The 16,339-nt window shown below is 42.8% G+C and overlaps 1 long non-coding RNA gene across 1 annotated transcript; it reads left to right on the top strand.

Moving 5' to 3' along the window:
- The first annotated feature begins 522 nt into the window (after positions 1-522).
- On the top strand, positions 523-13,964 carry LOC147017076 (uncharacterized). The gene is made up of 3 exons (XR_015049327.1): positions 523-696; positions 797-1,048; positions 13,319-13,964. It is a non-coding gene; the product is annotated as an uncharacterized LOC147017076 (long non-coding RNA).
- The last annotated feature ends 2,375 nt before the right edge of the window (positions 13,965-16,339 follow it).

The raw sequence follows: 16,339 nt of genomic DNA, 5'->3' as shown, positions 1-16,339 counted from the left end.
CCTGCCCTCCAGAGCAAATATGAAGCCACACAGGACCGAGTGGAACATTCACACATTCGTGCACAACTCCCTCATTGACACCAACAGGAACAACAACCATTACATTCTCTGCAAGGCCATGGCTTCATCTTTTAGCACTGCAGGCGTTGTCCTCATCTCAGCAGCGGGGAAGACCTCCACAAACAAGATGGTGGGGGCGATTCAGATGATCGCTCAGGACGGTTAACATCGTGTTCTGCTTCAACACTACCTTCCAATGCTTTGAGTGGACCCAGGCCATGCTAGGAAAACATGCCCCTCACAATTATGGAATCGCTAGAACATTTTACTGCTGGAACCAGGAACTCTGGTGTTTAGAAAGAAATTTCTGAACTGTAAATCCATCGTTTATTTAATGGATTAAAAGTTGTTGTTTAATTTTGTGAGTATGCTATCGGTTCTATTGTTCTTTCTTTCCTTCAGACATTCCTCCCCATGTGAAGCTGAGTCGTGGGAAATGCGAAAGCCTTTGTTGATATTCATCGTGGTGTGTCATCGACATGCACGGGCAGCAAACAATGCCCTTATTGCCTGGAACTCTTGAAGCAGGAAAGAAAGCAGTCTGCTGGTTTGCACTTCCAGCTGCCAAGAGAAAATTTATGGCAAAAGAGCAACAACAGATAATTTTTTTTCTTTAAGATTAATAGCCATTTGAAGGTAAGGTTAAACCAAACGACGAATCCATCAAGACGGTTTAAAAACACGGCCCCTCTGTCTGCCCTTCGATTAATTCTTTTTATTGTTTCTCCAACTTTAGGGACCTCTTGGAAGTGGCCTCTGTGTCCATGTGGCTTATCGCTGGTGCCAGCACCCGGTGTCCGAGGCGGTGATTAATTTTTCAGACTCTGACCCTCTGTACGGCGACAGGAAGGAAGGTCTTTGAGTTTTTAGCTCCATCCCAGCCGAAGAGCCTGATGCGTGCGTGGCGCTACATGGAGCTCGAATCCAAGGAACAGGAATTACAGTAGGTCTAAATTCCATGCCAGCGTTGGCTTGGCCACCGAACAAGGTTGGTTCATGTTGGATGTCCATGCATTTGTGTAATTTCTGCCCCGAATGATGTGTGTGCGTGTGTGTGTGTGTGTGTGTGTGTGTGTGTGTGTGTGTGTGTGTGTGTGTGTGTGTGTGTGTGTGTGTGTGTGTGTGTGTGTGTGTGTGTGTGTGTGTGTGTGTGTGCTCTGCTCTTGATCTGTGCCTCCATCAATGCGAAGGATACATACGTGCTTCCAAGCAATGTAGTTGTCGACCATCGTGGAAAAAGAAAGATGTCCCCAAATTGAAAATTCCACCAGCCACGTGTGGGAAAGCCAATAGTGTCGAGCATCTCAGTACACGTGATTGTGTGACCCACCTTTATAAAAACAATGCACACCTTTGCCTTCATTGAAGAGGTTTGAGCAGCTGTAATTGTCTGGAGATATTATTATTTTGCCCGTCCACCGCGCAGCGGAAGATGGGGTTTGGCAATCACTTCTGTGTGTCTATCTGGGCTGTAACTTTTTTACCATTTGAGATTTTGTCATCAAATTTTCAGCAAAGCTTCATTTTGAGACTATGGAGAGACAAATGATTAATTTTGTTTAAATAATTTTCATTATTATTAATATTCGACCTTTTTTTTCTCTATTAGTTTCTTTTTAACATTTCATTTCTCAGCAACCACTTATCCAGTTGACACAAAATTTTCAGGGTATGAGTGACACCCAGTGGAGAATATTTACTGATAATTGTGACGTCGTAGGTCACGTGGTATGGTTGCCAGCTTGGATTAAACGCAAAAAATTCAAACATTATATCTCTGAAACTGCTGATCGGAAAAATTTGAAACTTGGCACATCTCATTTTGCTCCCCGTGGTGAATGAGGGATAGTAAGGATTCATCAGTGAAGTGGTCGACCAGCCATAAATTTTTTAATCAAAATCCTTGTTTACCATTGGCATTCAGTGTGAATGTCCAGGCCGTAAGATTTTGACCAATTGAGCTTTTGTCATCAGATCTTCCACAAACCTTTATTATGAGATTGTGGAGAAGACAAATTAATAAAATGTACAGATTTTAATCAACCGTCGTTTTCATGAAGTTTAGTTCAGGTACAAAGCGGATGCAGACGGGCTTTGCATTTTAAGATGCTTTCTACTTTTACTACTGTGGTTGAATATTGGTTCATGTGTGCCAGCCAGAGTGACCACTATATTTGTTATGTCTCTGTGTGTGTCTGTGTGTCTGTCTGTCTGTCTGTCTGTGTGTCTCTCTGTCTAGAGCATAACTCCGTGGACTTTGATCCGATCTTGATGAAACTTGGTTATCTGTTCGATATCAATGTTTAGTTGTGTTTTCCTGGATGAGGGTGTGCCACGCCCATTGTGGGCGGAGCCAGGCCCAAAAATAACCATTTCTAGGGGGTACACGGATTAAAAATCTATCTTCTCCTAGAGAATTGACTGAATTGAACAGGTTCTTCGGTATTTGAATAGAAAAATGAATTATCTAAAACTTGTCGTCCAATTTTTCATTTTCGTCGGTAGGGGTCATAAGTTTAAGTAGGGTCATAAGGTCAAAAACTTAGAAAATTGCGAATTTTGACATAAAAATCATATGACCGCCCAAAATTTGAGAGCTAGGAAGACAATATTTTTTATGCATAACCTTGAGGTCATTCCCCACCTAAAGTCTGGAAACCATTTTGCTCTATCTCGAACACTTTGCCTGTGGCACCCCCCTTCAAGTTTGTTTTTACGCTGATTTCATCAAAGTATGGATAATCCGAGGAGTGTGAAATGCCATTTAGCCTCTATGACGTTATATTGTTCCTGGAATGTTCCAGAGAAAGTTTTGCACCAAAGGTCATAATCCTTGGTCTTTGACCTTTAAAGTTCACAAAGGTCAAATTTTCAAAGTTGTGGGAATCGAAACGGGTTTTCGACCTTCTTCGACGAACTAACTCCAATAAGCTATAGTACGTATCCTGTTTCCTTATTTTAATGTCCACAACATTGTTTTGTGACCTTTAAAAGTTATGCAAAGGGCAAATTTTGAAAGTTGTTGAACGAAACCGGGTTTTCGACATTTTGCAGCTAATAACCTGTCACTCGTACCACATCATGTTGATCATTTTTATAACTTGGTCAAACATTATCACATTGTCTCATCCTTGACTTCTGAAACAATCTACATCGTCAAATACCGCTCGTGAGCCATCGTCGTCTTCAGACTTGTACTTACCCAATCTAAATCAAACAAACATTCACGTCTCCCCGCAACGTCTTAATCGAGCACCTCAAAATATTACTAATCAAAAACGAACACATCGTACAAACACGTCAGACATGACGTCATCAGCAGCATGTTGTCCTCTTTTTTTTTCAAGAGAAGCGCAACCGTTTCAGCATGAAAATGTGGATTAGCGGAAGATTCTTACGCAAGTGTCTTTTACATTGCAAGACAGCATCGAGTTCGATCCCAGGTTCGTGTTAAATGGACTTTATTTCGGTCAGCGATGACGTCATCATGCAAACGATCTTTGGAGGAACGTTTTCATTAACTTCCAATTTCTATCACCAATGTACTTTATAATAATTAGTTAATGAATCAGAAGATATGGAGATTTAATTTGAAACACGCGTTCATCTCATCTGTATAATATAATAGATTGTGACGCACTGACTGTGAACTCGACCGGACAGACTTCTCCAGATTTGTGCTTCTCAAATCAGTTCAGAATCATTGTGGTTACAGTTAAACAACCTTATACTGGGCTAGGGTTACTATTTCTTACTTTTACATATTAGTTGCAACTTGCAAAAACCAATCACCACCATTCGGCAGACACAGCACAGAAAGTACGCGACTGTAGACATTGTGAGACTTTGGGCTGGTGAGATAGGTCGGAGGTCTGCGCACGCCTCCAAGTTGTCTCACCTGGATTGGAATGTCGACCCTGCTATAAACTGCCACCCTGGTGTTTCACAGGCAGGGCGAGGCGTAAATGTGTGCACTGTCCATCGGATGGACGTCACACTGGATGTCCCCGTATGTTGACATTAGTCGGTGGGCGTTAAAGATCCCCAAGGTGTCTTATGAACAAATGTCAAATACCTGCCACCTTCAGGTGAACGTGAGTCCTGAGTCCTGACCAATCCGTTCGAGAAGGACGAAGGGAAAAATATTCCACGGCTGACCCACAAGAAGGTGAGGTATTAGAGTAGTCGTTGTAGCAGCAGCAGCAGCAGCAGCAGCAGCAGCAGCAGTAGTAGTAGTAGTAGTAGTAGTAGTAGTAGTAGTAGTAGTAGTAGTAGTAGTAGTAGTAGTAGTAGTAGTAGTAGACGACATTGTGACACTTTATGTCTTCCCTTGCCCCATCAACTTTTCGAGGCCAGCTCACGCCCTCAACAACCCACACCCTCCATTTTTCTAGGCAATGGACTCCATGTACAGGACTGTACTGCACTTTGGAGAGAGAGACTTATGACGTAGCATCGTCTGTTGTAGAGCGTCGGTGCTGCTAAAGCAGTTTCTTGGCAAGGGTTTGCCATTGCAGTAGTTGGATCAGGAACTTGTTCGTATTTTTTCAGGGTGTCGGCGATAGCTCGCCTTCTCTTCACAAAGGACACCGTGGGATCTTTCACATCCACCAACTGATACCGACAGACGGGACGCCCAGTTTAACGTCCATCCGAGGGACACATCGATGAATCACGGTGCCCGTGAAACACCAAGTTGGCAGTTATTTCTGTGTCGGGATTCGAACCCAGTCTTGACAGCTTCGACGTGAGTGTGCGTGCCTCGAGGTTAGCCCTGCCAGTCCAGAGCGAGACTAGTCAAAGGTGCACGTACGGTTGGCTGTTTGATAGCGCCGTTAATGGTGCTTTTGTGTGAAATAAAACAAGCTCAAACGAGCTAAGATCCAGGTCCTCTTAATGATGACGTCATAAAAACGAATATGACGTCATTGTGATGTATCAGGTTTGCGATAAATTATCTGTGCTCATGCCCGGCTTGATTCCCGCAAACAAAATTCAAACAGCTTGCCTTGCCTAGTTTCGGAGATAATGGTATTGGCGATTTCCATTAGCGGCGATATTATGACGTCAACTTTTTTTCTCGGAAGAATTCCCAAAATCGGAGATGGTTACTGCCTGCGCGTGGGCTTTCTGCATATAAATGGCAAGTTTCACGAAGATCCGATGAAAACTCTGGGTTGCGAAACAAAAAAATGTCAAAAAATATGAATGGCGTCATAAAATTTGATGACGTCATAATGATGTATCATATGTGCGGTAATTCATCTCTCCTAATGCCCTGTTCGATTCCCGCAAACAGAATTCAAAAAGCTTGCCTAGTTTCAGAGATTAAATTTTTTCGGCGATTTCCATTAGCGGAGATATTTTGACGTCATAACTTTTTTTCTCAAAGGAATTTTCAAAATCGGAGATGGTTACTGTCTGCGCAGGGTATTTTTACATATACATGCCAAGTTTCAGGAAGTTTCGATGAAAACTGTAGGCTGTGAAACAAAAAAGTCCACAAGAACAACAACGTGAGTAAGACTTAGAGATCCTCCACGAGGATGTAAAAAATGCTCAATGATAATAATGTAACCCCAACATTGCTGACATAGGACAGACGTCTCCTGAGATCTGGAATGTACTTTTACTTGTGCTGAAGTTGAAAGTTTACATGAAGTTTCTCGCCTTTGCTTTATGAATATCGAGCGTGAGAACTGAAACAAATCACAACGACCTGGTACTTGTATACGAGTCCGAATGCGTGTCACTTTCCCGATTTAAAGGTTTCATAAATCTGGCTCAGCATTCACATGGGCACGAGTAAAAGTCAACAACTTTGCTTATAGCACAAGTCAACGATGCATCCGTTGTTGGGTGAAAGCGAGTGTTTTGAGTGGAACAAAGGGAAACTGATAAGTGTTTGGCAGACTTCATGATTTATGGCATATGACACGTCCGTGTAAAGTCCTTAAAACGTTAATCCTGAATGCATGACTGGAACCTCTCAATCTGCTCTGCTTAACTGTATAATGTCATAGCTCCAGATTGTAAGGTCATGGTCGTCACGTCGTCGAGACCACGAAACACAGAAACCAGCGTGATTGCAGATCACCACGATGGCTCGCAGTGCTCGTTTTAATCAGCCATCTTAGAACTTCCTCTTCCGGTTGTTGTTGCACAGCATCATGACAGCACAGTGGAATTACATGTATTCAAAAGTATCCGAACACAATACAAAACCATTATCATGACATCCCTCCCTCGTTTGAATAGGAAGACTGTACATGAGTTTACTGTGCCATCATTTAAGCTACTCGACCTTCCAAACTTCCCAAAACAAATTTACAACATTTCACCTTCTTGCATTCAATCTCAATTTGATTCATTCTTTATCGAATAATTACAATCTGACAAAATCTTTGCATTTCCTTGGCATTCTCTTCTCTCGATTTGGTCTGCCTGGAGCATAAGGTAACAACGATGCCTCCTTCTGATCTTGCCTTGTATGTTCATCTGGCGATACCTCTGCATCTCGAGGTTTCTCTGCCACATCCACCTGTGGAACTATGATGGGTAGTTCAGCTGCCTCATCCGTCTCTGCAGCCCTCTGTGCCCAATCTCCTCGCATTGCCATCTGTTGCTTGATCATCACTTGATCTTGCTTGTCTCCTGGAACACCGCTTGTCTCCAGATTCCCCATATCAGGAACATTTTGATGTTGATACTTCTTCATGTGCGACGTGTTTCTGTCATAAACTCCATCTGGTGACTGTATTGTCACCTTGCTTCCTGTCTTGCAAACAACAGTGCAAGGGTCTGGTAGGAAGGCTGTGTCAAGTTTTCTTGGATTCCTTCGTTTCAGCAACACATCAGATTCTTTAGCATGATGTTGATGATCCGCATGCAGCTTTGCTGATCCATTGTTCTCAGCATCCCGGTCTATAACCTCCTGGTCAGCCAAGACGTCCTTCAGCTCCGGCATCTTGGTTCGGATTTTCCTTTCAAATAACAGTTCTGCTGGGCTTTTCCCTGTGGTCGAGTGAGTTGTGGCCCTATATGCCACAACATATGACAACATTGCCTCTTTTCAGTCCCTCCCTTCAGTTCGTGCAATTTTCATACAGTAGGGTGCATTTATGACAAACAACCACCAAACCCACAACAAATTGCAACAAAAGGTTTCTCAGTGGTTTTCATTCCTACTGGATATACTGATCAATAGAAAAAAAGTCTACCAAAATCTGACATCCGGAAATGGGTTAAAACAGTCATTTTCAAGATGGCTGCTACCGGGCTTTGAAATAACTAAAACAGCTATAACTTCTTCAATAATTGTGATAAAAAACATAATTATTGGTTCTGGTTCATGGTTGTAATGGATCAGCAATCCACTGGTGTCAATAAAATTTAGATCTGATCAATATTTAACCTGAAATCCAAGATGGCGGCAAAAATGAAGGGGGTAAAATCAATAAATTGTCTCTATATAATCAAACCTCTGTTAGGCAATCACCCAACATTTATCAAATTCTAACAAAAGGGTTTTCAGTCTCCTCTTACCAGCTTCTCTCTACGTACAATAAATGAGTGAACTGGAGAGCAAACACCCAGATGTGCATGAGAAGTTTCAAAATGGCTTCCATGTGATCCGGCGAACAAACCAGTTTTGGGCAGGCCTCAGCTGTGATCTAGTCATCGAACAAACACTCATGAGATCACTAAAGAGCACCGGTGGCTTGACTCATGGCAGTAAGATGACAGAGGAACACCTAGCATTGTGGACAATGTCAGCCCCCATAACATCTGAGGTCAACGTCACCATGCAGGACTTCAATGATCTCACATTCGCAACAAGCGAACAGCATAAAGAAGCAACTGGTGCCAGAATTGAAAGACGTGCATTCGACCTCTCGAAGATAAGCACAAAGCTGAATGCATTTTCACCTTTCTACTCTGATCCTACATTGAGAAATATCATAAATGGTATCGTGGCAAGCGAAGACATCAACGTGCATGAATATGAAGCTGTTGGGAACAAAATCATCGAGAGAATGATTGGACAACCTGTGTTTTCCTTCTCCATCAAGAGGACAGAGAAAGCAAATACCCTGGGAAATTTTAATGCTCTCCAGGTTGCTCCTCACAGAACCATCGACTCCAGTGTGCTATTCCAGCGATTCCTGGTGGTATCCCAGATAGGTGATTGTCACTTGAGGTCGTGATGAGTTTTGAGCTCAGTCCATACCCTCCATTCCTCTTTGAGGACAACAAGATCTTGAGGAAGGCCGACAAAGCTCAACTCTCTCAAGCCGTCATTTACCACTGCACCAAGGCACTGGCATGTGAAGGTGTACCTGACACCACACCTTCAGAACACCTTAAGACTGAAAGGTATGTTCTTGATGGTGGATCCTTGCTGCACAAGCTCAAGTGGAAGAAGGGAGATACATATGGCAAAATAGCCAGAGCATATGCGGACTTCACAACAAAACACTATGGGACAGCAACTGTTGTCTTTGATGGCTATGGTGCAGGCCCTTTGATAAAGGATAACACTCAGCAGAGATGGGGACAAGCCAACAGCTATCCGACTGTGAACTTCAGCGGAGAAACTGAATTTGACGGAAAGAGAGATGAATTCCTATGTGACGGCAGTAACAAGCCGCAGCTGCAGAATGAATGGGCTTCCGTGTACGTCTGCATGTGGAACATGCCAAGTGACGTTTTGTGACAATCCACTAAATCCAGCCTCTGAGGAACTAGAGGACAGTGATGAGGACTGAAATTGTAACCTAAACTGCCATTATGTAATGTTCACAAATAAATGTTTCAGTGGCACCAGGTGTTCAGTGATTTTGGTTCAGATGGAAAATTTATTGATTTTTGCACTCTTGAATTTTGCCGCCATCTTGGATTTCATGTTAAATACTGATCAGATCTAAATTTTACTGACACCAGTGGATTGCTGATGCATTAAAACCATGGACCAGGACCAACAATTATGTTTTTATCACAATTATTGAAGAAGTTATAGCTGTTTTAGTTATTTCAAAGCCCGGTGGTGGCCATCTTGAAAATGACTGTTTTAACCCATTTCCGGATGTCAGATTTTGGTAGACTTTTTTCTTTTGATCAGTATATCCAGTAGGAATGAAAACCACCGAAAAACCTTTTGTTGCAATTTGTTGTGGGTCAGGTGGTATTTTGACCCGACTGATACGCTTCTCCAGAGACTGGTTCTGACGTTCTACTTCACCATTTGCCTGTGGCCACCTTGGAGTCACACAATGGTGGTAGATGTGTTATGTGTCCATGAAATCCATAAATGTCTGAGCGATGAAATGTGGCCCATTGTCTGACTACAGAGTGGCTGGTATACCATGCCTTGTAAAAATCTCTGTTCATGCTGCCACCAGTTTCTCTGCTGTAGTGGATGTCATGATAAGATACTCATAGTAACGACTGTAGTAGTCAGATCACAACCATTACCGACTCTCCAGACGACTCTCCAGATGGTAACGGACCCCAAATGTCGACAGCTACATCTTCCCATGGTCCCACTGGAAGCAATGTACTTGGAACAGGCTGTGGTGTATTTTTCGTCGACTAACAAGTTGATATCCATGGCAGGATTTGACACATTTCTTCACGTCTCTTTCCATTCCTGACCATCAGACTTTTGTCCTTGGGTTCTGTCTGGTACAAACAATTTCAAAATTTCGAACTTCACTCGCATTCCACGGCTCTCACGCCTCAGCAACTGCTTCCACTTCCTTGAATCACTTTGCAGATCTCATGTCGGTAAATCTCAGGTGCTCCATTTATACCAAATGACAGCCTCTTATACCTGTACAATCCACAGTGTAGAACAAACACTGTTGCATTCTTTGACTCCACATGCAATTCGAACTGGTGGTACCCCCACTTTAAGTCCAACTTGGAAAACACTTTGCTCATTGCTCATTCCTGGAGTACCTCATCTATTATGGGTATGGGATGGCACTCTCTTACCACTGCTTCGTTCACCCGTCGCATATCAACACACAATTTAATATCTCCATTTGGTTTTGCGATCACTACGACCAGACTCACCCAAAGTGTCGGTCCCTCCACAGGCTCAATTATGTCCTGTTCAATAAGTTCTTGGATCTTTGCTTCAACTTTATTCGGCAACCCAAACGGTGTTCTTCTAACCAGCTGAGCAACTGGTTTAACCTCAGGGTCGATTGTCAGTTTAACTCCGAGGTCGGCAATCTGCGGCCCGCGGGCCAAATGTGGCCCGCGAGCTCCTCCTGTGCGGCCCGCGGTGCCTTGTCCGGATTTCCATTAGGTGCGGCCCGCGAAACATTTTTCTGAACCGACGGCAAATTTAACATATGTGGACATATGATTCTTCCACATATATCACAGTCTCTGTACGTCACAAGAAATTATTTTCGCCTCTAGTCCACTTAACTTGGTCTTAAACATTTTTTCGTTGTTGTTTCAGATGGCTGAAGGTCTTAAGGTTCAATTTACAATTACATTTATTATCATTGATTTTAGGTGTGTTTGTTATTTTTTCGGGTTGGGAGGGGGGTGCGGCCCGCGAGGTGGCCCAGTGGCCCGCGGCCTGGTTTAGGTTGCCGATGCCTGTTTAACTCGACAGCCTTGTAGCTTTACGACCCCTCTGAAAACCGGCTTAAACTCGAGTTTCATATTTTCCTCGGACGTTACCGAGTTTACTCCCAATCCAAATGTGTAATACTGTATACCCAAATGCCTGGGCAGTCTCTTTACTCATCAACAGCTCCCCATTTTCCTCAATTACCACAAATTCCGCACTAGTCTTCCTTCCACCCACAGTCACTTCTGTAGTAAAACATCACACCGTCTGAAGTGGCACCGTTGAGGTGTATGGATAAAGCTTCTTTGTGCATTTCCGTGACTTGCATGTTATTTAATTTTGCTTCATCTCTTCCCACAATGCTCTGCCGATCACTTTGCTATCACTTCCAGAATCCACCAGGATCTGCACATCCACAACAAGAACTTTCTCCTGATGCTTATGTTCCTTTACTGGAAAAGCATTGCCATCATCATCAATCATCATCATCATCATCATCATCATCATCATCATCATCATCATCATCACGCAGTTTCTGTTCTTCTCCACTCGACGAACATTTTTTGCCACATCTATCGGTTTTAAATTTACACTTTCTCGCGAAATGATATTCCCCCACATTTTGCACATAACTTACTTTTAGCAGGGCAACTCAAATCCTTCCCACTATGTCCCAGATATCGACATCTAAAACATTCTTTATCTGTCTTACTCAGGCAGAACCTACTCTTTCTTACCTCTCTGGGTAATCTTGTTGACATGACTACTGGAGTTTGGCAGAGACTTTCCAGCATATCCCGACATCCAATTTCATCGCCTGAAATTGAGCTTCAACCGTTTCAATCATTGGAGAAATCTTTATTGATTCTACCAAACTGAGACAGTCACCTATCTCAAGTAATTTGTGTCGCAGGTTATTTATTGGACCTGCAGTGATGAACCACTTGATCCCTGATCCGATTCTCCAGATCCCTCTCGTAGTCGCATCCATAAGAAGCTTTTCAAATGTGTCACAAACTGTGCCACAGTCTCCCCGCCAGACTAAATCATCTGATGGAAAACATGGCGCTGAAACGTCGCATTAGTCTCTACAATGTAATGACCGTTTTTAGTGCTCCAACCACTTTTTCATAATTCTCTTTTTCTCCAGTATCATAGTGTCTTGATGGTCTCTCTCACTGCTGCACCGGCAATGAACACCATGAGTGCTCTCCACTGTGCTCTTTGGGCCGGTGACACGCCATCCAAAATAGGCCTCTGCTGTCCCAATACTATTCGAAATCTTCAAACCAAGGCCGCCATCACACACTCACGATGCTCACGTCTCCCGTCGTATCGAACGACTTCATGCCTCGAATACAAGATAAATCGGTCCCTCCAAATGTCATCTTGACGGTGAACACTCGGTCGACTTTAATCCTCGTCGCCAATGTCACGTCGTCGAGACCAAGAAACACAGAAACCAGCATGATTATGGATCACCACTATGGCTCACTGTATTCGTTTTAATTAGCCATCTTAGAAGTAGTAGTCGTCGTAGTAGTAATAGTTGTTGTTGTTGTTGTTGTTGCTGCTGCTGCTGCTGCACAGCATCATGGCAATACAGTGGAGTTACATGTATTCAAAAATATACAAACCATTATCGTGACAATGATATTTTAACATGCCGAATTGAACCTCCAATATGCAATTGCAAGTTTTGCAAATTTTCAATTTTTTTTGTAATTCGGACTCCATATCATAAACCAACGACTGTATCTGTTTCCTGGTATTGGAAGGCACCTGCAGATGAAGCGATTTTTAGTTCTACCAGGTGTGCCTACCTGTCGCTTCGCTGAAGGGTTTAATCAAATGACAACATGTTGTGCTGCACAAATATATTGCATGTCTATCTGTGAGTGTAAATAGTGGGGCAACTTCGCTAAATATAGCATAACAATTGTGCATTTTGTGAGGAAAGCACCAAATTTGGCACACTAGTAGCCTATCATATTATGAACAGATTTGGATATTGGGCCATCTCAAATTTTTTGATGGCAGTGGAAAAAGGCTGCCACAGCCATCAGCGGCTGAATTTGAGATGGCCCAATATCCAAATCTGTTCATAATATGATAGGCTACTATTGTGCCAAATTTGGTGCTTTTCTCACAAAATGCACAATTGTTATGCTAAGTTGCCCCACTTAAATGAGGATGTAAAATGAAGTGAAGCACGCAATAAAGGATCTTTCATTACACTTAGTTGTTGTCTTAGTGGCTGTAGTTGTGTGCTCCTTCGATGTCCTTATAAAGGGTCCCTGTTGTCATAGAATAATAAATGCTATCGTTGGAACTGCTGCATTAAGCTCCTGTCTCGCTTCTTCTGATTCTTCTTTTTCTTCTTCTTCTTCAATCCTTAAAAAAAGGATTTTAAAACAGGCTTCATTGTTACGTTTGTGGGGTAGATGGAGGAATTCCATAATGAAGAGAGAATTGTATAACAGAGCATGGTCCGTGGATGAGTAGGAGACATCTCAATGTAAATTAATTAGGGAAAACCATAAGCTTCGGATTGTTACATGTCACCATATGGGGTGGTGATGTGTTAACTAGGTAGGGTTGAAGGCTTGTTTCTCTCAGTATATGATTGCCCACTGTGAACTTTTTATACATTTTTGCATTTACAAGGCCGGCTATAAAAAAGGAACCACGTTCTTTCAACAACAACAACAACAACAACAACAACAACAACAACAACAGAGCCGAAGGTTTCTAAGGAGGCAAAAAACCCGCCTTCCCGGCTGACTGTTTGGCTGGGTCATGAAGTTTGTACGTTTTTGAGGAGAAGGAGAGAAGAAGAGGAGCGTGTCTCTCAGCATGAACTCAGCAGTCTCCCGCTGTTTGTTCGAGGAAGAAGGCGGCGCCATTTGCTGTGTGTGGACCTGAAACTTAGAGGGAGCGATGTGGCAATCTTGATCATGAGAAGAAACTGTACGACGCTTTGTGGGCCCTGGCGTTGAAGACGGTCCGCGCGAATTACCTCACGTACGTGACTGCGAAGAGTGACTTGGCGCCATTTTGGTGTGTTTTCCCATGCAGTGGCTTCGAAGCTTGATGACCGTCAGGCTCCAAAAGGTCATCTCTGGACAAAGCTGAGTGTCAGAATAAAGGGAGGAATTTTCTTTTCTTTTTACCTTTCTCTTTGTCTGTTTTTGTGACTGAGTGATGTGTAAAATGAGGATTTGGTTTTACCTTACGTTTCATTTTCACCCTTGAGTTATTTTCATTATAAATCTTTGATTTATGTTCATTAAACCATTATTTGACAATTGACCACTGTTCGTCTATTTGTTGTGGCTTCGAGAATAAACCCGTGTATTTCTGTTTTGGTAAATGTTTCATGGTGAACGCCTCTGGCAAATGCCTTTGCTGCCTTCCCTCCTTTGCATGCCATAATCTCCAAGAATCTTGGCTGTTTGCTTCCAAGGTAAAACCATTTGGCTATCCATCCAGGTCGGGGTTAACCTGACTGAAAATGACATCTGGGTCAGGAGTGGGATATAACTTACCCACCTGGACACAACAACTGGTGTCAGGAGTGGGATATAACCTAACTCCCCTGGACATGACAACTGGTGTCCGGAGTGGGATTTTTCAAACCCCCCAACCATGACGTGAGCTAAGCTTTAAAAAAAACTGGGAATCTAAATTTTTTAACAATCACCTCTCGACCATCGGGGGAGAGGGGTTTGCAGTGATCGAAGTACAAGGTTGATAATGAATTGGTGTCGGGAGAAAAGAATACTTGGAAATTTAAGGGAATTTTTTTTTCTGAGGAGATTGAATGCACGCGGAACATGGTGGATGTCCAAGAGATGGTATTTCGGTGGGAATATAGTGAGGACGAAGGAAGCGAGCCGGGGGTCGAGCTGGGTGATGACGATCAGGTAAAAACTTCCCCCACCCCGAGCGTCAGCCCCCCTCTCCTCAATATCAGAAGATGAGACACAGGGAGCAGGTACAATAACTCTCCAGGCCATGATGAAAAAAATGATGAGAAAAATGGATGAACAAAAGAATGGATTAGAAAACAAAATTGATAAACAAAGAAATGAAAAGAGGGAGATGAATAAATAATGATTGGAAGGAAACATAAAAGGCATCAATGATCAGATGAACGAAATTAAGAAGGGAATAACACAGTAACTGGGGGCAAGAATTGATGGAATCGGGGAAAGGAATGAACAATTGGAAAACAAAATTGATGAACAAAGGAGTGAAATGGGGGAAATGGAGAAAGAAAGGACAGATTAATGGAATGGAAAATGAAATTGATGAAAAAAGGAATGAAATGGAAGAAAAGTTGGAAGAATAAATTGGGTCAACAAATCAAGGAATTGACAAAGTAAATGGGGTCCTGGATGGCTGTCGTGCTTGTATGGATGCCAGAATGCAACAGCAGCTAGAGGAATGGAGATTTTGTCAATGCTCGGGTGGTGCTTTGGCTGAGGAGGTGAAAGAGTTGGGGGCCCGTGTAACAGAAAAGGAGCGGGTGTTAGTTGATAAAGGCTTTTAGGGACCACAATTGACTGGGGAAAGGATGGATGAGATGTTACAGGAGCAGCTGTACACTTGGGACAATGCCATCAAGGGAGAGGTGGTAGAACCAAAAGTTTCTGTTATTCTCAAAGGTGACGTTGATGGTTCTGTTGAGACCATGCTTGGGCTGATTGACTCGTACAAAGAAAAGGGTCGAGCGGATTTGGCAGAGCAAGTTTGAAACATTTGCAGAACATGTATTAGAGGAGAGCAACAGTAACGTTGACATGCCAAATACCAAACAAGTGGCTGATCTTGAAGCAAATGAAAGTGAGCTTGCTGATGTAAACTCTGGAGAGAGAATTTCCCAATTTGAAAAAGTGCAATGTGGTTTAACAGTCACAGATGGAGCTCAAGAGGAAGAGCAGGATGCTTGTCAAATGAAGCAGTGTGAAAGTGATGTTTTTGAAAGGAATTTGCAGAACCAATTCCAGAGTTCAGATCTGGATAATAGTTGTGAAGGCCAATTACTCACTGTTTATGAACCTTGTGGAAGTGATGCCAAGGCAGAAGGTTGTGACGAGTCTCGTGCTCCTTGCTGTTGTAATGCAGATGGTACAACTGTAGTTGAGAATGGATCTACAGAAATGTTTTTGATGATTGTACAATAGGGAATTACACATTGGATACTGTGAAGAAAAATGACACTGAAGTTGTGAAGTTGCTGGGTGAGGAAAGTGATCTTTCTGAAGCATTGCTTCCTGAACTTGGCACTTTCAAGAAGGCAAATCTTGAAGTTTATTTTGTTGAGCCAATATTAGAACAATCCCAAGAAAAATGTGTTAAGGAAGCGAGTTACAGCAAGTGGGACTTCCTGCTAGTTGAGCAAGAGGCTCATCTTGAATCAAATCAAAGTGAGTCGAGTGCAAGCTTTGAAAAGAAAATACCCCCACTTGGTGTAAATGTAGAAGATTCGAGTGATGAAGATGATGCTCAGCATTTTTCATTGGATGAACTTGCAGTTGCTGATGTACCCCAGGAATCCTTTCCAGGTGTCAGTCCGATAGATTCATCAGAAAGGGATATTGAGGAGAAACAGCTGGATGAATTGCATGACGAAGGTGAATTGTCAAATACTGCACTTTCTGCCAGCCTTTTGTGGCTGGCCAC

The sequence above is a fragment of the Eptatretus burgeri genome, chromosome 11, assembly GCF_056783735.1.
Source record: "Eptatretus burgeri isolate ZD-2024b chromosome 11, Ebu_testis_v1, whole genome shotgun sequence".
Classification (NCBI taxonomy): domain Eukaryota; kingdom Metazoa; phylum Chordata; class Myxini; order Myxiniformes; family Myxinidae; genus Eptatretus; species Eptatretus burgeri.
The sequence above is the reverse complement of the archived record's forward strand: the minus strand, read 5'-3'. Positions and strand labels throughout refer to the sequence as shown.